The sequence below is a fragment of the Pseudoliparis swirei genome, chromosome 5 (genome assembly GCF_029220125.1).
Source record: "Pseudoliparis swirei isolate HS2019 ecotype Mariana Trench chromosome 5, NWPU_hadal_v1, whole genome shotgun sequence".
Classification (NCBI taxonomy): Eukaryota; Metazoa; Chordata; class Actinopteri; order Perciformes; family Liparidae; genus Pseudoliparis; species Pseudoliparis swirei.
Window position 1 is genome coordinate 804,723 of NC_079392.1, and position 24,839 is coordinate 829,561.

Sequence of the window (24,839 nt, forward strand, 5' to 3'; positions counted from 1 at the left end):
CACACAATGGAAGATAAGGAGAAGTCTCTGTTCTAACCAACTAGTAGCTGGAGTTCGTCCAGCTTGTTACCCAGTGAGCATACGTTGAAGAGGAATATTCGGTGTTTCATCAGTAATAAAGTTTTACTATTTGTAATAATACTCTGAACAAAAAAATACACCACATTTGTATTACATTCAGCATGTTAGCATAAATACTTACAACTGTTGGACATGTACTGTATTTCTATATTTGTTTGAGAAAGTAAATCATATATTTAATGGTATGTTGTGTCACCTTACCCCAGAATCCAGTGGACCAAAATATGGGAGGCCCCGCTGAGGATCGTAAAGCGCACTAAAATAGCTTCCCCTTGTTCTCCCATCTTGTCCAGAAATAGGCCAAAAATACCGGCCCAGACAGTCAGGCCCAATATGTTGGCGCCTTGAATGTAGTGCCTCTTAATTCTCACAGCATTCTGTAACCAGACGGAAACTCATTATGAATAATAATCTGAGAGCAACTTTATGTATGAAAGACTATCTCTGCAAATGCTATCTCCACAAAATGATCTTCTCAGTGACACGGGAAAAATATTTACCGGCTGCAGATTTTCCTCATCCGCTTCAACCTCAAACCTCACAGTCTTGTACTATAATAAAATATAGAGCGGAACACATTCGGGAAGATAATCATGGAAGAAACTAGTATATGTGTCACCTGGTTGAAATAGCTGCATTCCCATGTTGACAGAGGCTTGTGAATGAGTTTTAAATAGCACATTTAGAAGCTCAAGTAAAATAAAAAACGGAAATGTTCAAATGCCATATGCATTGTGTGTTTATCAATAAAACAATATTTCTGAATAAAATCATCGTACGACATAGCTCTTACCCAAAGTCACAGACAGCAAAGTCGTTATGGCTGACGCACGAAAAGCCATCCTTCCTGAAGATCCAGCCTTGAGACGAGCAACACCTGGAAAAGACAACATGAGTCACGGTCTGCAGGCTGAGAGTGCGTTCGGTCATACAGGCGACAAGTGGATCATTCAAGGTAATGTGACGGAAAGTGAGGGAAACACATCGTAAGAAAAAACGTTTACGGAGAATTGAGATTAAACAGGACAATAAGTTAAAAGCGTCGACAGAGAAATCAAAACAATAAGTACAAAATACAAATAAAATGTAATCAAATCAATAGGAACATTACAAAGAGTAAAAGCAGTGAAATGACGACATCACTAGTGAGTTTTAAGAGGTGATTTTAAAGAGATCACTGGTTCTGCCAGCTTTTTATTTCCTCGGGGAAGCCGAGGGGCCCTGAGAGCAGAAGACCGGTCACCTTTAGTTTTATGCTTTGACTGCAGGGGAACAGCCACAAGGGCCACAAGCATCTCCAGCTGCGAGCTCCTGGGCTCAGGGTTCGGCTCGAGCTGGCGGCGAGGCCGACAGGCGCTTTAGAAGTGGAGCCAGTGGAGAGAAGCCTGGGTTGAGGGGGGGATGTGATGGAGGTATAACTAGTGAAAAGCCTAGAGCTGCTCAATTCTGACTTAGTTGAAGGCGACGGGACTCGTACTGTTCGGGGGACTGAACAACGACACTTTGTTATTTTGAGATATCAAAATGTTGTGCCATCCAACCGATGACATCACTAAGACAGTTTACAACAGCAGCTCTGCTCCTTGGGTCATCGGGTCTCACAGAATATCTGTGTGGCGCATGAATAGCAATTATTGGAGGATTTGACTCATTTGAAACAGGTAATATACTTATTACCTACGGTACTGCAGTGACAGTCAGCCTCCAGTGGCTGTCAAACAGTGTTTGTGCAAAAGACAGTTTCATAAATGTAGCCGTTTCACTTGCCTGAGCTGATGGAGCTTTCTGTCAATATTGTTGATTGGGATGGAAGATGAGTTGAGAGACAGATGGATAATGGACTAAGGACCAATATAATCATTCTGAACCTGGACTCAAACACCTTTGATTTTAAGATTGGCTCACGGTGGCTGAAGTTAGCTCATGTAAACTTTAGGGAGGTATTTCTATGCGAGTGGCATTACTGAGTTGGTTTATTGCCTTCATCACTATTCTAGTGTAGCATGTGCCATCGTTATGTCGTTGTGACTGGTGTCCACAGTGGCTGGTGTTCAAGTATTATTCCCTTGAGGGATATTTTGTTTGAATAAGCTTCAACTTGCCAAACCACCAGTATTCCTTATGAAAGCTGTGTGCATGTTGTGTTGGGGCTTACCTGTCATCACACCTGTGATGAGGAGAGGAGTCGTCACCACATGCAACAAACGCAAGACAAGCTCTCCAGGAAATTGGATGAGGAATTTGTCCAGTTTGGACAGCGTGGCGGTGAACTTCACAATTAAGCCCACGACAAGACCTGTGAGACAACAACAAAGATGTTTTACAAACGTTATTTGAAGTGATTCTCACATCAGGTGGTGTGCATTGCTGCCAGATTGCTTCTTCAACACTCAGTTTATGAATCTAATACATCTAATCATGACATTTTAAAAAGTTGGATGTTTTGTATGCAATTGTGGTTGTGAAGGTAGGTTGATGAACTAAAACTCTTAATCATGCAGTTAAAACCATTTCCTAAATGTATCTTATAACTTAGTTGGCTGCTTCATTTAGTCAAATAGGTTTTCAATAAGACTGAGTTCCAATTGCAGTCTCTTAATATCCCTGACTAACAATACAAACATTTATTGACAGTACATTTCTTAAAATTAAGTCCTAAATTATGTTAAATTAGGTTAACTGTCCGCTAAACCAACCAGGTCTGAGGATACTAAGATCATCATCATCCAGCTCCTCATCTGCTGGATGCACGATATCCACCGGTTGTGTACTTAATCTTAACTTTCTTTGTATACAAGCTCGGGGAAATCTTTCTTGAATTAAAAGTAATAAACAAAATTCTCTGAAGAGGTCACACTCCTGAAGACAGGGAGACAACAGCTTGGGCGTGTGGTCGGTGCAGGGAACCTGACCTCCCGAAGAGCTCCAAGGGATTGCTGTCGTGGGCAGTGTGACGAGGAGCTGGATTTTGAAAATGGATGAAGATTATTATTTGAAATGCTATTTGTGTCCATATTTTTTCCTGAATTTTATTTGTGTCTTGTTTGTATATTAAATAAATGTTTGCATCATATTTTCAAGGATTTGCACAATTATTTTGGCTTTTTGTTTTACAAATGTAGCTTTTCAAACATGAATACTTGTGAATACTTGTGTTTTTAGTTGTAATATTGTTGTTATGATAGTAATTGTTTACCAAACTGATTCCAGATCAGCACGTACACACATTTTATTTATGATAATATACTGTATCTAATTACACAAGGCCATTTTAGGACCTAGGTGAAATAACTGTTTCGGGAAAACTGCTTTTAATGCTGGCATACTAAACATTTGGTGTTACTTTGTAGATATTACAATAAATTTGGCAATGATAGCAATGCTGTTGGACTTAAAAGCAGTGTATATGGTTGGCACAGGCATATTTTGAGTTCTGATATCGGGCTGGTTTTGTCACACAGACCTGGCAACCCTGGTCCGGACCCGAGCAACGGCTGTTTAACGGTTTACAACAGGCAACCGTAACCGTTAGTGTCCATTTAACGGCTCTAGCAAAGATAAAGCTAACTCTAATTATGAAAACGATATTTAGCTCGAAAAGTATGAAGATCAAGTTTAGTTTAACACCATTAAACCGACATGAGAAGAGTTTAACAAAATATCCCGCAGGTGTGAATTAATTGGAAATGAAGGAACTTTTATTGCATAGTTTAGAGTTGTTGACGCGTGATATCTTATTGTGAAGGACAGAACTACGGTCCCGGACGTGTTGGCAGCATTGATGGTCATTTATATCCCCGAATAGCCGTTGGTCCGGAGTGGACCCGAGCAACGGCTGTTTAACGGTCTAAAACAGGCAACCGTAACCGTTAGTGTCCATTTAACGGCTCTAGCAAAGATAAAGCTAACTCTAATAATGAAAACGATATTTAGCTCGAAAAGTATGAAGATCAAGTTTAGTTTAACACCATTAAACCGACATGAGAACACCATTAAATCAGCTGAACACTTGTATTGGGATGTTAGCTTAAAACGGCACCGAGAGGGATATAAATTCGTTCACTTAAAGTGCAAACGGTAGTTATCACTTACCCAGAACAACCGCTGTGACCGCTGTATGCAGGAATAGAGTCCGCAGAATCCAATTAAAGCGTCTTATCATGCGGCCGAAGAAGCTCGGGGTTTCCTCAACGTTATACTCCATGTTTGCTATAACAGTTACATTACATTAATAAACCTGTTATAGGCTCGTAGCTTATTGGCCGATACATTCGCAAATAAAGTGACAGAGGCGATTGATAGCTTTGTCCAAATACTTCAATATTGTAATAATAAAATGAAAGTTATATAATGAAAATCATGTATTTTATTCAACTAAAGCTGTTATTTTGGTAAAGTACTCACCCGAAACAATAATGACACCAATGAAAGCTCCGCACGAAACAAGAATCCAACTGACAGATATGAGTCACGTGACCTCAGACTTTAAATATGACTTTGGAGGGTAGAATTCACGAGGGCCCTTTAAGGAAAGGGGCGGAGCCCTGGTGACGCAGGGTGTTAACGGGCACCAGGAAGTAGAGGTAGACCGGTGTGGGGATGAGAAATAAACGGCCACGGCCAAAAGGAAATACTCACTCATCATTCTTTCCGCACACCTACCTGTATGTATCACGTGTCTGTCTGTTTGAGCTCATTTAAACCCAATTGCATTGCTAGAACAGGGAACCTGACCCAAAGAGCTCGTGGGCAGTGTGACGAGCTGGATTTTGAAAATGGATGAAGATTATTATTTGAAATGCTATTTGTGTCCATATTTTTTACTGAATTTTATTTGTGTCTCGTTTGTATATTAAATAAATGTTTGCATCATCTTTTCAAGGATTTGCACAAGTAATTTGACTTTTTGTTTTACAAATGTAGCTTTTCAAACATGAATACTTGTGTTTTTAGTTGTAATATTGTTGTTATGATAGTAATTGTTATATTATAACATGTGTGCATAATTGTTCAATCCCATGCATCGGCTGGTGTTTTGCAAGTGAACCGACATGAGAAGAGTTTAACAAATCATCCATGAGTGTTAATTAATTGGAAATGAAGGAGCTGATATTGCATAGTTTAGAGTTGTTGACGCGTGATATCTTATTGTGAAGGACAGAACTACGGTCCCAGACGTGTTGGCAGCATTGATGGTCATTTTCTGAAATGACCAATTCACGTCGCTTCTGACGCTCACCTCTAACACGTGCTTGCAGGGTTGATGCTGGTACTGGTGGTCGAGCCTGGGGCGGCTTACACCGAGGACGAAGGCGATCAGCAGGCGGAGGTAGAGTTCGCCTTCATCGACTCCTTGATGGAGCTCGTGAGGTGAGAAGGAAGTGCCATGACATCGGAGCTTAAGCTGCATTCAGTGTGCGATTTGTCAACATTTGTAAGCTGCCTAATCTGTTTCACTCTTCTTTATTCTTAAAAGGTACGTGGTACCAAGTAACGTGATCCGGGCTTCCTTCAAATCGGTATCTTTTTAATTTCTATGATCATGTCGTCTCTTTTTCCATATGAGGAGACGACGCCATATTTACGTGAACACACTCCTTTCTTTTCTTAGTACAAGACTACGAGGCTGCGGTTCTCAAATCACTCGTTAGAGTCAAACTCTAGCCTGAAGACGGTACATCTTTTCCTCCTCACTATCAAGATTCTGTTTTGGAAGTGTAGTGGTAGTTGCCCTCAGACCCCTCTGAATGTTGACCCCCCCGTCTTGTTTCAGAATGACACTGTTGTGCAAGTGCAGGGTCACTATGTGGACGGCACCAACACGCTGGGCCTGATCGTGTCCGCCTTTTGGATTGGAGTGGCCCTGAAGAGCATGGGGGAAAGTGGCCAGCGCATCGCTAACCACATTTGGACCATCAACGCTGTGCAAAGAAGTGGTCAAATTGATCAAGTGGTGAAGTCAGGGTTTTCCTCGGTCAAATGGGTCTTGCGCGCCGTAATTAGCAAACATCTATGTATTTTTTTTTTTTTTACAGAAATAATGGAGTCTATGCTTGAGGAAATCATTTTGCTTTCCACTTTAGATTAAAATAGATAGGCTAACAGATTGACAATAGTCCAAGCCCCATGTATGGTTCAAAGATTATCAAGGTTTACCTCTTTATATATATGTCAGAAATGGAACACACAAAGAAATGGAACACACAAATTCTGAAATTCAAGTTTATCAATTATCACTATTCATTTGTATTATACAAACTAAGCTAAGGGGAGGCAGTCAGTTGCAGAGGTCACATCCAGCTTGTGAACATTTCACCCTCCGCTTTTTGTTGGCCACTTGGTAGAAGGATCTGACAAGGCCATGATAGTCGATCTCATCGGGGTCTGGTCCGTCGATGGCCACCCTGCAGCACACATCAAGGTGGTCGTCCTTGAGGCGGTTCCTCAGTGGTGTTTTCACCTGTTGAAAACGTAATGGAGTGGTATAATCAAATCACATCGACAACCCTTTAACGTTTGGAGATATGGAATATACTCTATTGCTGATTACACATCAAGTTATTTCTATTCACCAGCTTGAGGGCAGAGAACAACCGCTCAACATCTGCAGTCTGGACAGGTGCAGTGAGGGCAACAGCGGCTGCCAAGCTCAGGGAGGGATACATGGCAGAGGCCTCAGGAGACACCAGCCAGAGGAGAACCTCCTCCAGGGATTTCGACTGCAAGCGCATAAAAACAATGGACAATGGACAATTATTATTTTCATTTTCATTTTAGTATGAAGAATATTAGTAATTATTAAATGTACTGCACATTGTCACTGACCCTCTCTGTGAAGGTGTCCCACTCTTGCAGTAGAACAGACTCCTCCAGTCTGGGGATCTGCTTTGCCAGAGCCTGCATCTCTTTTACACCAAAGTTTGGAGCCGGGTTTGCCAGCACTTTACTTGGTGTAAAAACATCAATGCTTTGCAGGGCACTGGTGCTGGGGAAGCGGTTGTCGATGTTCTCAACCAGCATGATGAGGAATGGTTCCATCACCTAGTATTAAAATTAATCATGTAAAATTAATCAACTACCTATCCGGAAAGTATTCACAGCGCTTGATTTTTTCCACATTTTGTTATGTTACAGCCTTATTCCAAAATGGATTAAATTAATTATTTTCCTCAACATTCTACACACAAAAACCCATAATGACAAAGTGAAAACTGTTTTTTGCAAATGTTTGCACATTTATTAAAAATAAAGAACGAAAACATAACATGTACATAAGTATTCACAGCCTTTGCTCAATACTTTGTTGAAGCACCTTTGGCAGCAATTACAGCCTCAAGTCTTCTTGGGTCTGATTCCACAAGCGTGGCACACCTATTTCTGGGCAGTTTCTCCCATTCTTCTTTCAGAACCTCTCAAGTTCCATCAGGTTGGATGGGGAGCGTCGGTGCACAGCCATGTTCAGATCTCTCCAGAGATGTTCAATGGGGTTCAGGTCCGGCTCTGACTGGGCCGCTCCAGGACCTTCACAGAGTTGTCCCAAGCCACTCCTTTGTTATCTTGGCTGTGTGCTTCGGTCGTTGTCCTGTTGGAAGATGAACTGTCGCCCCAGTCTGAGGTCCAGAGCGCTTTGGAGCATGTTTTCATCCAGGATGTCTGTACGTTGCTGCATTCATCTTTCCCTCAATCCTGACTCGTCTCCCAGTTCCTCCCACTGAAAAACATCCCCACAGCATGATGCTGCCCCCACATGCTTCACTGTAGGGATGCTGTTGGCCAGGTGAGGAGTAGTGCCTGGTTTCCTCCAGACATGACGCTTGGCATTCAGGCCAAAGAGTTCAATCTTTGTTTCATCAGACCAGAGCATTTGGTTTCTCATGGTCTGAGAGTCCTTCAGGTGCTTTTTTGCAAACTTTAGGCGGGCTGTCATGTTCTTTTTACTGAGGAGTGGCTTCCGTCTGGCCACTACAAAACAGGCCTGATGTGTGGAGTGTTGCAGAGATGATTGTCCTTCTGGAAGGTTCTCCTCTCTTCATAGAACAACGCTGGAGCTCTGTCAGAGTGACCATCGGGTTCCTGGTCACCTCCCTGACGAAGGCCCTTCTCCCCCGATCGCTCAGTCTGGCTGGGCGACTCTAGGAAGAGTCCTGGTGGTTCCAAACTTCTTCCATGTCCGGATGATGGAGGCCACTGGGCTCATTGGGACTTTCAATGCTAGAAATCTTTCTGTACCATTCGCCAGATCTGTGCCTCGATACAATTCTGTCTCGGAGGTCTATAGAGCGTATTCACGTGACGTCAGAATCTCAATCGCGCCATCTTGGGGTCCCACTTATTAAATGTCAGAAGAAGTTGACCTCCTATCGTGTCCGCTGTTTGATTATGCGAGAGCCCAGCAACCTCATGTCCTTCTGCATTACCAAAGACAGATTTCAGCGGTTGGAATTGAATATTTGCAACGCATTTTTTACCTGATTTCACTCGCTCAACACTTTGTGGTTAATTCGCTAGTTACCAGCACATAACCCGGTCACATTCCTGTAAAACAGTTTTCATTTCCGCTATCGACCATGGGACATTAACAACTATTTCTGCGTTATACTTGTTGTGGAAATACCACCAATGTGGGAACATCGAGCGCCCCGTGTCTGGGTTCATATATGATCCGTAGTCACAGCTCCGCCTCCAGGACGAGTGTCTGATGAAGCCGCTTCCAGCTCCTTCAGGACCAGCAGTGCCTGTTTGGTGGCCGTGCTGGAGACAGTGTTTTATTTGACATGAATCACAGAGTAAAGGCAGACATCGCCCGACGGAGTTGCCATGTTCATGGCTTCCTCCCAAGTTTCCATCCACAGTTCCTTTTGCGCAAGTGAAACATTGATTTTCGCTTGGCGAAAAAAGCAAAAAGAGATTATTGACGAGTGTCAATGGAAACGTGCCCACAACCCGATGCATCAACAGAATCACATGAGAACAGTCCTCACGCTCAGACGCCGAGTGAAGCCAAAGTAGATGACAAGTTGAAGTAATAGCCTCTTGTTGAGCTGATAAACCCATATTCTGAATCATTAGTCCCACATCCAACAATGAGGCACAGCACAATAATCACAAGGCACACCGCTTTGAACTGAAATCGTGTCTCCTTCAGGATATAATGGTCATTTCTAAGGGAAGAGCGGCATACAAACAAGCAAAACAATGCTGTGGTGGGACCCCAACATGGCCGCCAGAGTTTGATGTGGTCACGTGAGTGAATACGCTCTAGATAATTCCTTGAACTTCATGGCTTGGTTTATGCTCTGATATGCAGTCAACTGTGATACCTTATATAGACAGGTGTGTGCCTTTCTCAATCATGTCCAATCAACTGAATTTAGCACAGGTGGACTCCAATCAAACATCTCAAGGATGATCAGTGGAAACAGGATGCACCGGAGCTAAATTTTGAGTGTCATGGCAAACACTGTGAATACTTATGTACATGTTATGTTTTCGTTCTTTATTTTTAATAAATGTGCAAAAATTTTCAAAAAACAGTTTTCACTTTGTCATTATGGGTTGTTGTGTGTAGAATGTTGAGGAAAATAATGAATTTAATCCTTTTTGGAATAAGGCTGTAACATAACAAAATGTGGAAAAAGTGAAGCGCTGTGAATACTTTCCGGATGCAATGTGTATATATATATATATATATAGATATCCTACCGATCTCTTGAACCTCTCCCAGACATCAGCCTTGAAGTAGGCTGGGATTTCTTCATGGAGTGCCTTCAGCCCGGTGTCGGAGGTCATCCATGCATTCCACCTGTCCCTAATGAGGTTCTTATCCTTAAGCAGGACCAGGGACGCCTTCAGCGCTGTCACCTACATTACAGCCATTTACATTACAGTTATTTAGCTGATGGTTTTTATCCAAAGCGACTTACAATAATTGCATTTAATGTTGGTAAATTTAATGTACTACTACCTACTACAACCTATAATACAGTTATAACACAATAATGTCCCAGACAACAGGCATCGTTCTATCAACACGTATACTATTTTTTTATGGACAACTACATACCTCCTGATCCACTTGAGAAAAGAAAAGGTTCCTTCTCTGAAATACCTGGAACTGTCTGTGCAGCTTTTCATGCACAACCGTAATAGTAAAGACAGTTATTATTAGAAAAGTACAATAAACAGTCTAGAAATAAGTCACTCTCTTACTGTACCTGCATCAGACAAAGGGCTGGAGGGAAGAACTCATGTTTGGCAAAGTTGTAGAGCCCCTCAGCTGTGGGCTCCTGCCTGGCCTGCCGGGACAGGTCTGCCAACAGAGCTGGCAGGATCCGGCGGACAACATCCGTTACCTCCTTGCTGCTCTCCCACCGTGTCTGATTGCCTCCCTGAAAAGAGAAGGTGATCTTCTGTTCAAACTCCAGCTGGGGAAACCAGACAGTCATCCTGCGCGGGCAAAATTTCTCACCTACAGAAATATATTAAACAAAGTCAAACGAGACGCAAAACAATTGTACTACTCTAACCTCCTCAATGAATATAAGTACGACTCAAGGAAGACTTGGCGAGTGATTAACTCGATCATTAACAAATCCAATGACAAGTCTCGTATCTCGGATGTATTTCATGTAGGGCTGTCAGCGTTAACGCGTTAATCTATGCGATTAATTTGGCCGCGTTAACGCACTAAAATATTTTAACGCAATTAACGCAAATTTTTTGTTTTGTTTTATTTTTTTAAATATATATTTTTTAACCGCGGCAGTACGGTTTGACACTGTTTCCGTTTTTAAAACAATTATTTCTCCGCGAAAATAAGGATCATAAATCAGTTAAACTCGTGGATGAATCAGTCGGGTTTCCTCCTGCTCCTCCTTCCTCCCGTCTCCCCCTCTGATACACAGAGGAACGGAGGGGCGACGTGTCGGGACACGCGGCGCGGAAAGAACTCGTCACACGAAACCTTCACCGTGATTGGTCAATCCGTTTGTCAACATTTCGAGAAAAAAAACCCCAATGAACACTCAGTAAATCACAAAGGACCTCCCACCTCACAGGTGAGGCTCATTTAGCAGCCTGTCAGTCAGAGAACCAGAGAACATGGCGCGAGGACAATGAGCCTTGTTTCAGAGCTGAGATTGTTCTGGAATGTTTGATGTATAACACGTGGGGGTGTGTCACATGCAAAAGACTTTAAACGGTGAATTTAATTTATTTTGTAAAATGTATAAAATGAGCCCAGCCTCCAGAGGGTTAACGTGACATATGTGAATGTCAGTCAGTTATCAAGGCCACTGGTTCTGCTGTTCAGTGTTAAAGATGACAGGACCAATGGGGTCTCAATATACTTCTTTTTTTTTTACTAATCTGATGTTTCACTGAAGAAACAATTTATCATCCACGATATTAAATACCTCGCTGGCACTGTATATGTAGGAGCCTCTTTGAAAACACAGCTCTGTGTGAAGTTTTGTCTTTAAAAAGAAGGAAAACACTTAATCGCGATTAATTAATCGCAATTTCAAAATGTGCGATTAATTAGTTACTTTTTTTTAATCGATTGACAGCCCTAATTTTTATGTCAATGGCAAAAAGGAAGTTGACCCGAAAAAGATTGCAGATGGGTTCTGTGAATATTTCGCTACCATAGGTGTGAAATATGCAGACCAAATTGGATGTTCTGATCACTCGTTTGCTGAGTATCTTTGTCAATCATCCACAATTCAATCGATGTTTCTTAATCCTGTCAACCCGGATGAAATTTTGTTGTGCACCGACAGATATGCTAGAGAGGTTCATGTCATTTATGTTCGCTTTCTCTCATTCCAGGCTTCCTGATTGTTTTCACCTGTCATCACACCTGTCTCCTATGCTCATCAGTGTCAGCCCCGCCCCTGATTGGTCCCACCTGTGTCTTGTTACCATGTGCTTAAATTCCCCTGTCTCCCAGTGTTCCTTGTCAGTTCGTCTGGTCTTTTGCCATGATCAGGTCGGGTTATGTTGTGCTCTTGAAAAGTTTTTGATCCCTCACTACGTGAGCGCTTTCATTTGTTCACTGCAGAACCGAAAAATAAAGTACTTACAAATACTTTATCTCTGTCTCCCGGGTCGTGCAATTGGGTCCTACTTCCTAAGTGTCTGAGCTCGTAACAGAACGAACTGACCACATTATGGACCCAGCCGACCCAAGAACGCTTCACGCCGCTCTGTCGGTACAGGGCGTGACGATTTTTCATCACGAGGAAAAACTGGACAAAGTCAGCCGGAAATACAAGAGCTGAGAGGACGCCAGGCCGGGGTTCAGGAAGAATTATCTACACAGATGCAACAACTGGTTGCCCAAATGAATAATTTTTTCACTCATCAACAGACTGCTCCTCTGGTGACGTCATCCACAGCTGAGAATTTGCCTGTCAATACTCCAGCTGACGACCCAGGTCAGGCTGTTTCCTCCCGTTACGGCTGGCTCTTCCGGAGAGATTTTCCGGAGACTCTTCGAATTGCAGAGCCTTTCTGGTACAGTGTGATCTGCATTTTCAACACAACCCAGCAGCTTTTTATCTGAGCATGGTAAAGTGGCGTTTATTGTGTCTCATTTAACGGGAAGAGCTGCAGCCTGGGCTACTGCAGAATGGTCTAGAGACACCGAACTATGTTACTCATTGGCCGATTTCATAGAGACTATGAGGCGCATTTTGACCACTCATCGCCTGCTACGGAGGCCAGCAGAAGACTGTTTCAAATACGTCAGCTCAACCGTCAGGTGGTTGATTATGCCATCGAGTTTCGTACAGCAGCAGCGGACAGCGGATGGAATGTTCCGGCTCTTCGTGTCGCCTTCATGACAGGACTTTCGAACCGATAAAGGACCAGCTGGCTCCACTGGAGACACCCGGGATCTGGAATCCCTCATCGCTGTGGCCATCCGGATCGATAACCGTCTTCGAAAGAGAGAGGAGCGTCGACGCAACCGAGATGTTATTCCCAGCTTCCAGAATTCGCCTCGAGGGTCGCGCCGCCAGCGGAGGATTTCCAGCTCATGTTACCGGACCATCAGAGGACTACACTTCCGAATGACTCCGGTGAACCCATGCAGCTTGGAAGAACCAGGCTTTCTCTGGAGGAGAGGCAGCGCCGTCACGGGAGGGTTGCTGTTTCTACTGCGGCCAGCCGGGTCATCAACTCGCTTCATGCCGGGAAAGATCGTGCTCACCAGTCAAAAGGAGGCGCTGGTGAGCAAGTTTCCGCAGACTTCCCTCCTCGACCTGTTACTCAGGTAGACATTTGTATTAACAATCAGACCATTGACCAGGGTGTGTTAATAGACTCAGGGGCTGACGAAAGCCTTATAGACTGGGGCCTAGTCAAACAGCTAAAAATAAAAACTGTCCCGCTATCTCATCCTGTTAGTGCCAGTGCCTTAGACGGCCGCTTGTTGTTCACAGTTACCCATTGCACTGAGCCCATACGGATTACTATAAATAAGGACCATACCGAGAGCATGCAATTTCATATTTTTGAGTCGACTCAGCACCCGATTATTTTGGGGTTTCCTTGGCTGAAGATCCACAATCCTCACATAGACTGGCCTTCAGTGAAAGTTATAGACTGGGGAGAGGATTGTAAGGGCAGGTGTAAACTTTCGCAACCTGTTAATGCACCAACAGACTCTAGTAGGATCATTATAGATCACCCTGACTATCCTGATCTACACAAGGTACCTTCCTGTTACCATGATTTAAAGAAGCGTTTAACAAGTCTAAAGCCTTGTCGCTACCTCCTCACCGAGATTTTGACTGTCCCATTGATCTCTTACCGGAGCCCCATTCCCAAGGGAGACTTTACTCGATTTCGAGACCTGAGAGAACAGCAATGGATGAATACATCTCCTCTTCACTCAAATCAGGGATTATCCGTCCTTCATCGTCTCCAGCCGGAGCGGATTCTTTGTGGGAAAGAAAGACGGGTCTCTGAGACCTTGCATAGACTACAGTCCACTAAATGACATTACGGTGAAGAACCGCTATCCTCTGCCACTCATGTCATCTGCTTTTGAACTGCTTCAACGGCCAAGATATTCACCAAGTTGGATTTAAGAAATGCATATCACTTGGTTAGAATAAAACAAGGGGATGAGTGGAAGACTGGATTCAACACTCAGAATGGTCACTATGAGTACTTGGTAATGCCTTTTGGACTGTGCAATGCACCGGCTGTTTTTCAAGCTTTTGTGAATGAGGTTTTGCGGGAATTCTTGAATATTTCAGTGTTTGTGTATTTGGATGACATACTGATTTTCTCCCCAGACGCTAAATCTCATGTTAACCATGTCCGCCAAGTTTTGCAGAAACTACTGGATAATCAGCTATATGTCAAGGCAGAGAAGTGCGAGTTCCACACAGAAGAGGTGTCTTTCTTAGGATACATAGTCTCACCTAATCATATCCAAATGGATCCTGCGAAAGTCAGTGCAGTATCCCAGTGGCCCACACCAGACTCCAGGAAAAAGGTTCAGCAGTTCCTAGGATTTGCTAACTTCTATAGGAAGTTTATTAGGAATTTCAGTTCTGTTGCTGCTCCTCTGCATGTTCTGACTTCTCCTAAGGTTCCCTTCAAGTGGACCCCAGGCGGATCTTGCTTTCAAACTTCTCAGAGATAGATTCACATCAGCTCCCATACTCACCATTCCAGATCCCCAGCGCCAGTTTATGGTCGAGGTGGATGCTTCCAATGAGGGAATTGGAGGAGTACTGTCTCAACGTTCTGCAGAAGACAACAAGATGCATCCATGTGCTTACCTGTCGCGGAAGTTGACGTGGGAAACAAGGAATTGTTAGCTGTAAAAGCTGCCCTCGAGGAATGGAGACACTGGCTAGAGGGTGCAGAGCAACCGTTTTAGTCTGGACAGATCACAAGAATCTAGAATATATAAGAAAGGCTAAGCGTCTCAACTCCCGTCAGGCCAGGTGGACACTTTTCTTTAGTAGATTCAACTTCACACTCTCTTTTCGTCCCGGGTCTCAGAATCAAAAACCCGATGCTTTGTCTCGTCTTTACGATCCCGAACCACTTGCGGTAGAGCCCAAGACCATCCTTCCACTTAACCGGGTGATCGGAGCCTTTTCCTGGCAAGTGGAGTCAGTCGTTAAAGAGGCAAATGTCATGAATCCAGCGCCTAGCGAGTGTCCCAACAATCTGCTGTTTGTTCCTGAGGCTCTTCACTCCAAGGTCATCCACTGGGCTCACTCATCTGTGCTTCGTGCCATCCGGGAGTAGCAAGAACAATGTTCAGGATTCAACAACGTTTCTGGTGGCCATCCATGAAGAAAAATGTGGCCGAGTATGTAGCGGCTTGTCCGGTGTGCGTGTAATAAGACCTCATCTCAAGTTAAGATGGGCTTGCTCCAGCCGCTGCCGATTCCCCATCGTCCTTGGTCACACATTTCGATGGATTTTGTGACAGGATTTCCCTCATCCAGAGGCAAGACTACGGTTCTAACAGTGGTTGATCGATTTTCAAAGATGGCTCACTTCATCCCATTGACCAAGCTTCCCTCTGCCAAAGTCACCGCAGAGGTCATGATGAATCACGTATTCAGGATCCATGGATTCCCTAATGACATTGTTTCCGACAGGGTCCACAATTCATTTCCGCCTTCTGGAAAGAGTTTTGTCGACTCATAGGTGCCACCGTCAGCCTGTCATCAGGATATCACCCTCAGTCAAATGGACAGTCGGAGCGTCTGAACCAAGAACTAGAGACTACGCTCGTTGTCTCGTCTCCCGAACCAGACCACCTGGAGTGACCACCTCACATGGGTCGAGGTTGCCCACAATACCCTTCCTACGGCGGCCACAGGTCTCTCTCCATTCCATTGTGTCAATGGTTTCCAGCCTCCACTTTTCCTAACAACGAGGAAGAGGTGATGGTTCCATCGGCACATGCCATGATCAGGCGTTGTCGCAGAGTTTGGGCTGGTGCTCGCCAGTCTCTTCTCCAGTTCAGCTCGGATGAAGGCTGTTGCGGACGTTCATCGCAGGGTCGCTCCTCCTACAGTCCAGGCCAAAAGGTTTGGCTCTCTACCAAAGACTTACCACTCCATGTCGCCTCAAAGAAACTGGCTCCGAGATTTGTGGGTCCGTTTCCAGTGTCCAGAGTCATCAACCCGGCGTCGACGCTTGCAACTCCCAGGACCTTGAGAGTGCACCCAACGTTTCACGTTAGTAGAATCAAGCCGGTGTGAGAGCACACTTGTTCCCGCCTCAAGCCCCTCCACCGCCCCAGTTCTTTGAAGGGGTGACGTTTACAAGGTCCGTAAGCTACTGGAGGTCCGTAATAGGGGAGGGCAAGCAATTCCTGGTAGACTGGAAGGGTTACGGTCCTGAGGCTAGAAGCTGGATAGCTGCTTCATTTATCGTAGACAAGACTCTTATCCACGACTTTTACAATCAGCCTGGGCCATCAGGAGTTGGCCCTAGAGGGGTACTGTTGTGCACCGACAGATATGCTAGAGAGGTTCATGTCATTTATGTTCGCTTTCTCTCATTCCAGGCTTCCTGATTGTTTTCACCTGTCATCACACCTGTCTCCTATGCTCATCAGTGTCAGCCCCGCCCCTGATTGGTCCCACCTGTGTCTTTACCATGTGCTTAAATTCCCCTGTCTCCCAGTGTTCCTTGTCAGTTCGTCTGGTCTTTTGCCATGATCAGGTCGGGTTATGTTGTGCTCTTGAAAGTTTTGATCCTCACTACGTGAGCGCTTTCATTTTGTTCACTGCAGAACCGAAAAATAAAGTACTTACAAATACTTTATCTCTGTCTCCCGGGTCGTGCAATTGGGTCCTACTTCCTAAGTGTCTGAGCTCGTAACAAATTTCTAAAATAATAAACAGCTTTAAGTCAAAGAAAAGCGCCGGTCACGACGGTATCAGCATGAATCTAGTCAAACAACTTGGTCAATCGTTGGCCACTCCTTTATCACATCTTGTAAACAAATCATTATCGGAGGGAGTTTTTCCTGATGATATGAAGATCGCTGAAGTGATCCCCATTTACAAAGCCAAAGAAAAGCTTTACTTTACTAACTATCGTCCAATATCTCTGTTGCCAAGCTTTTCCAAAATTTTGGAAAAGGTCGTTCATAAACGACTGTCCAGCTTTGTTGCAAAGCATAACTTGCTATCTGAGCCAATACGGTTTTCGACCAAAGCACTCGACTGAGAACGCGGTCACTGAGTTTCTGTTTGACACATACACTGCACTTGAACACGGAGAGAACACTCTGGCATTATTCCTGGACCTTTCTAAAGCTTTTGACACGATCGATCACTCAATACTTTTAAATAAACTGAGCCATTATGGTGTTAGAGGTACGGCACTTGAGTGGTTTAAAAGTTATCTTCGTGGTCGAAAACAATATGTGAAATACAAGGGGTTCAAATCAAAATCATATGATATAACTTGTGGAGTACCACAGGGTTCTGTATTGGGACCCATGCTATTTATATTGTACATAAATGACCTTCCAAAAGTCTTAAAATTGTTAAAAGCATCCTCTTTGCTGACGACACAACTATCTACATTTCATCGAAGGACCACGATAACTTATATCAAACTGCAAATGAAGAGCTAAAAATTGTATCTGATTGGTTCAAAGCGAACAAGTTATCTCTAAATGCACAGAAAACTAATTATATGCTCATAAATAAATAAAATAATCTCCTAGATCAACATTTTAGGCTTGAGATTGATGGGGCTAATGTCGAAAAAGTCCAGTGCACCAAGTTCCTTGGTGTCTATATTGACGACAATCTGCGCTGGCATCAACATATTGACAGTTGTCGGAAGCGCATACGAAGCGGCACATTTACCCTGCGCTCCGCAAAAAATATACTCTCAACAGAAAATGTGCGTTTGTTGTACCACAGCCTTGTCCATCCGCACCTCTTGTATTGCAATCTGCTCTGGGGATCCGCAGCTAAAACTCAGGTCAAATGTCTCGAGATTTTACAAAAAAGGGCTGTGCGGATCATCTGCAACGTGAAGAACAACGAACACACTGAGCCGCTTTTTAAGAGATTGGGCATTCTGAGATTTACAGATCTACATTTGTGTCAGACAGGAATTTTTATGTACAGATTTATGAATAATAATCTGCCACATAATCTGTTACGTATGTTCACAAGGAACACAAATGTCTACGACCACAACACGCGGCTGCGTGGTGGCATTCATATAAATAAACATAAAGTCGACATTGTATTTAAAAGCTTCATCTGTAGAGGTCCAAAGCTCTGGAGACAAATTCCGGACGAGGTCAAATCGGCATCCAGCATCAAGGCATTTGCTTCTCGACTTAAACGCCATCTCACTTCATCTTGAAAGTTTTTAATATTGATTTACAGCCTGGCGGCACAGTACAATAGAGGAAAAATATTTAAAATAAAATGTATATCCATAATTTGATGTTCGTGATATTATTTTTATTTATTTTTTCTAAGTTATCATTAGTTCACATTTGTCTTCTATTATTATTTTTACTAAGACTTTTTCTTTTTCCTGTTCTGGTTTTTTTGTTTTTGTTTGTTGCTTGTACGACATTTTATGTTTTCATCCATATGTCTGTGTACTGTGTGTGCCTGTGGTAGTTGGGGGTGAAAGGGTTAGGGGAGGGGCCGTCCAACTCCTCATCTCAGAGGAGCCTACAGACCTCGGTCTTTGGACGGTCCCCCATTCGTACATTTTTTTTCTGTTGTTAATGTCTGTCAGTATGTACACGTTATGTATGTACTTATGGAAAAATTTTAATTACTTACTTACTTTGCATACACAATTGCTCGAATCCATAAAGATATCACAAATATTTATTTGTATTTATTACATTTATTTATTATGGCAGTTCATCGAACCTGCAGTTTTATTTGTGGGAGATCAAAAACCCTCTCCATCTCCTGGAGGCTGCCAGTTCTGTTACTGGAGCCATGATAAAACCAGAAGATGGTTCCTAAGGTCCTTGCATGTTTTGTAAGGTACCCTTTGGTCTGACTGATGCAGTCAGACACGGCGAGGTTGAACCGGTGGCACACACAGTGGACCGTAATCAAGCCTGGGTACATATCTGTGAGCCGCTTCCCCACTCCAGACTTTTTGCCTATGGGATACACATGAAGATACATTTTTAAGTAAATTATGTTAAAACTGGTATAAAGTTAAAAAATAATAATAATAAAAACGCACCGATCATAACAGATGCTCCATCGCTGGCAAAGGATGAAAACGCTGGCATGGGGAGCTTCTTTTGGATGGTCAGGATGGTTTCTGTTAGGGTTTCTGCGTCTCCAGCCTTCACTTTGCAGACGTTCAACACCTTTGTCTTGACCACCACAGCTCCAGTCGGATCTGGACCTAGGTAGCTGGAGAAAAACAAAATAACATATCACTCTCAGTTTCTAGCTGCAGCATGAGTCATTTAGATCATATTGGAACATTTTACTTGCCTCACGACAAGACCTTAACTGTTTGGTGACAGAGATGTCTGTTGTCTCGTCAACCATTATGCCCCAGGCTGGGGACTTTGACACCTCAGTCACCAACTGGTGGTCAAGCATCTTGCCGATCAGCTCCAGCATCTCGTCGATGATGTGGCTGCTGGTGTAGGTGGTGTTGGAGCCAGCCTTCAAGTAAATTAATTATAATTATGACTCTTAATAACTTGTAACAGATTGTTGTAAAACAGCAATTTAAATTCTTTAAACATTGTCAACTTACTTTCAGTCCATCAAAAAAAGTGCATCCCAGCCTCCTGCAGAGCTGAAGGAGTGGCTCATAATTTGTGTGGTGGGGCCGATTATGTTTTAAACAATCATACATAATTTTAAAACAGCCCTCCAAGGCTTTGTGCTCCGTGTCCACCTGGGGAGCCATGGCTTTCTCCAGTGTTCTTCCGAGATAGAAAATAACATTATTTGTTTCAGACATCATATTCAGTTGTTATATATTATGTTATTATAAAGTATTATGTTGCTCTGAAATTCCTGATTACCTGTAAGCACTTTTTCTTTTGCCACTGCTTGCCTGTGGCCTGTGGACTTCATATGGCTGACAAGAGCATCCAGCCTATATGCCTTGCTGGGCTGCCAAGTTACCCATCCAACACTGGTGCTGTGCTTTGTGCAAACTGCACAGGTCATGCCCAGGTCAGTGTGGCGCAGCCAGGAATGGGTTTTAAGCCACACTGGGTCGAACCCACTGGTCCTATGCCCCCTGGTCTTTTCCTTTGACTTCCTAAAAAAGAATACAATTTTAGTCCATTTAATTCCATTACATTTTCAACAGCTCAGTCTCGGGTCTGGTGCTCTCCTTCCTGCCTGCTGTCCAGCTGCTACTCCTAGCTCCTCTCTCATCAGCTCTCCTTCTCCTCCCTGTACCTGGGCCTGTCCCTGGGCCTCTCCTGACCCTCCTGGCCTAGCACTACTTCAATGTTATGAGAAAGAGAGAAATTAGGCCTGTAGGAAACATTGAAGCCCTTATCTTTCATTTACTCTTTATTTAGGAATATAGCCAATTGGCAATGTAGTGATTAGCCAATTTAGCCAACCACTCACCTTTCTCCCTCATCCTCCCTCCTTATCTTCTTTTGAAAGAAGGCTGCAATGCCTACTCTCTTCATCATCAAACTGAAAACAAAACAATATTGAAATGTTTTCAAGTAATTTTTAAGAACTATTCATCTAACTATATATCTTCAGGGATAGAAATGTAGTTTGTTCAAATTACTGCCAGGCTGAATGTAGGCTTAGTTTTAAAAGTTACACTTGCAAAGTACCTTCACCAACATTGCATCTAGGTACACTTTGTATATATTTTTTTTAGATAGAAAACAAGTTGAGTTTAATAGAAATAACTTACCACACTCCGTTTTCTGTCTCCAAAAAGTACCACAATTACCGCAAAATGATGAAGTCAGGATTCTGCAGGTTGATAATTGGGCGGGATATAGTTCGCGCACATCGCAGTTGCGTCTTGAAGACACACTCATGCGCCGACACATCCGCGCACACAGATGAGTGTGCGCGGATGTGTCGGCGCGCATCACGGCAGAGCGATCCAAGCCGAGAAGTGTTGACGAGGGGGGCATTATAATTATTATAAGTATGAGGATTTTTTTAGTTGCCTATTTTGTGGAGCCCCCTCAGGACTTGGTGGCCTACGCACAGCGCGTAGTGCGCATTATGGGAGCGGCGGCGCTGCATTGCACGTGATGAACACAGTTTTATTATTTTTTTAAAAATCCATCGCAGACTTTTTTTTGCCTTAGGCGCTCGGGATTTGTCATAGGCGCTTGGGAAAACGGCGTAGGCGCGTGCCCAAATTTTCTCTATGCAGGAAAAACCCTGGAAGTGAAACGGTTTATTCCATACCACGCTGCAATATTCCACCTATTTACAGAACTTGAGTAAAAATCCCGCAGCGTAGTGTTTATGCTCCTCTTTGACTTTTAAAAACAGGATCTTTTCTTCTGGCAGGGTTTTCTATTAGAACAGAAAGTATATTTTCCCCTGCTACTCTTAGTTAAATAAAAATCAAATGTAAATAACCAGTTCGTGTTTCAGATAATTGTCGCATTTCGTACAATATTTATTCCCAATCATATTTGTTTTTCCCCCTTTTCCTTTTCTTTTGGAGTAATATTGCATTATCAGACTACTGTCCCAAGTTATTGAGGTTCCCTCTGCTTTTCTTTTTGTGTGTTTTCTCCAGGTTCTTTCCATTTGGATTGATCTTCGTAATTGCCAACAATATCTTTGCGGTTTACGACCTGGAAACCATCCATAAACTGAGAGTTTGTGTTGGTGGTTTTTGTCGGGTACGCTCTCCTTTCCTCACGTGCACCAACATACGAACAACGTGCTTGTTCTTTTGGTTTGTCAAGCACACGCACGCCATTGTTTTCACCGTCAGACTAAAACACACCAAATGGGCCTGAAGCCTTCTGCTAATTTCCTGTCATCATTGTGTCTTGAACTGTGTTTCAGACTCCTCATCCACGGGTGCGTCGCTCTCCCGGCCTTGTTCTGCATGCTGGTGAGATGGAACCTGTGGCGTTGCATCAAGGGCGTTCTCCCTGCCTTAATGACTGCTCTGATGAGCTCCTCCAGGTACGAGGATATTTGAGGCTGTGCTTCTAGTCTGTGTCTGTATGTTCATCCGCCAGATACTTTTTTTAAAAAAAGATTTATTTTTATTAACAAACATTTTTTTACAGGATATTTGTAGTGAAATAGCCAGCATTTACTGTTTGTTATACTGAAAGTATTATTTTACAAAAAGAAAATACACAAATGTATAGCCTTATAGAAACACCACACAAGGATGATGTTTTTTTTTAAACATCATAAGATGAAAACAAGGACAAAACAAAACAAAAATATTCCACAAACTTTTCTCCAGCCCACCCCTCCCCTTGTATGCAGTGGCGGCTGGTGAATTTGGGGGGGGGCGCAGTTTAAATATCACTCAACAATGAGAAGAAAAGAGGTTTTGAGTAGAATATAGTAAAAAACAAGGCGTTATTTCAAGAACACAGCGTGCTCAACACTGTCCAATAACAACTATCAACACACTGTAACTTTAGCATGAGAGGTTCAGAGCAGCTTTAAGGAACATTGGGTTGGGTTTCAGAGGTTTACAGAATAAAAGAGTTTCACCCTCACATGAAAGAGGTTCAGAGCAGAATAGAGCCAGAGAGATCACATGTTACATGGGTGACAGAGTAGAGCCACTACTGTAAAGACAAGTAGCCTCCTCTCTTTAAAGTGGTCAAACTTCTCCATAACTCTCTGGTTAAAGTCATCATGTCTGTAACCAGCCTGTTTCATTATTCTGGAGGGAATGTGTCTGTTTTTCAGAACTTCTTCGTTGTGTTTTCGATGCCAGTTCGGTCTCCTTCTGCTGCTCTGCAGACAGGGTTAGCTTCATGCTGTTAGCTAGATAACTGCGGCAAGATTCGTGCTTTCCACTTGTCTGCAGCTCTTTAGACCCCTCCCCCCGTTGTAGTCCAGAGAGTTTCAGTCCCTTTGGAACAACAGACAGGAGAAACTAAACAGCATTACTCACTGAGCTCCAGCTAACAGCTCCGTTAGCTACCTGCTCCCGTAGCTCCGTGGAGCTCTCTGGCTAAGGGAACGATACGTCTCTGATCTGCCGAATAGTCCAGTCACGTGAAATAATAAAACGATGTCATTGGCCAATGAGCGCACATGTTTGTGCCCCAAGATTCACGTTTCATCCTCCAATGAGAAGCCGTCCTTGCCGAAACGACCGTGAAATGTTTGCTCGCTCCCGCACACACACGTTGGGCCGGCGCCCGTAAAGGGGGCGGGGCTTCTCTCCGTGAGGATGAGTGGAGATATATTATATTTTTTCACATTAACTTAAGTGGTTGTTGACAGACTGACGGTCTCCCACGCGTGTCAACGCGGTATATTTACTATTTAAATGATTTGGCATATAATGTTTTTTGACAGGATGTATTTTTTTTTTTTCATCTCAAAATTTTAGGAGGGATGCACCGCCACTACTTGTATGGCTCTCAGTTTCCTTTCATTCACATATCTACATACACCCATCCGTACACATTTATATATATATATTAGGGCTGTGAAACGATTACAATTTTTAATCAGGTTAATCACAGGTTTCTGTGGATTAATCATGATTAATCACATATATACATTTACAGGGCTCTACAGGGGGGGGGGGGTGCAAGTGACTTTTTTTCGTCCCGATGTGCGCGCACGCGCGGCATCCGAGCTCTGCGGCGCGCGAGACGGAGATCGGAGTCGTGTTAACGCGACACTAGAGACAGAATGACATGCTGCTGGAGAGACGACCAACAACAGACGGACTGGAAGCTCATTCTGCGCATGCGTTAAATGCGTTAAAAAACAACAACTAGTTAAACCTGTAATTTAATTAACTGAGTTAACGCGTTATTTTTCACAGCACTAATATATATATATATATATATTCTTCCCCCTGACAGGTGACAAGCCTCACATTGAGGAGCTGGCGAGGCTTCAGAGAGGAAGTCTCTCCGCCCACATCGACAGACTCTGCATCAGTCCGTCACAACATTGCACCTGTCCTCCTCCTCCTCCTCCTCGGACCTGGTCTTACCTCATACCCAAGGTTAGGGTTCACTTATTGTAAGTCTCTGAATGAAAGTGTACTGTACTTTAGTACTAAAGTACTTTAGTACATTACAACTTTGAGTTTAATCCTCTCACCTTGTCTTCTTTGAGAGGAAGGGTTGTGTTTGACTCGTCTTCTTCTCTTTCCTCCTTCACCTGAACTGCTGGAAGTGAACGTCACACACAAAGTAGAAGAAGAACAGAGCAGGTAGTTCAGCTGACCGGTGAGAAGATGAGAAGAACAGGCAGGTCAGCTGACCGGTGTTGTGGCTGGATTTCTTCCTTTTTGGTCCATCCTGACTAATCTCTTAACCTGATGCATATAAACTTGTATCTCTCTCCTATCTGACTGCTGGTGAGACGCCACAGGAGACTCACCCTCTGGACCTCAGTAATCAAACATCCACAGGACACAGAGTTTGGATCAGAGTTCAATTCACGTAGATTTATTTGTAACCAACAGTTTCACAAATAAACCTGGTCTGGGTATTAAAGACAACAACCTCCCTCCACATCTTCTTTCCCAAGCCCCGTACAAACACACTGACATATTATTTATACATCAGC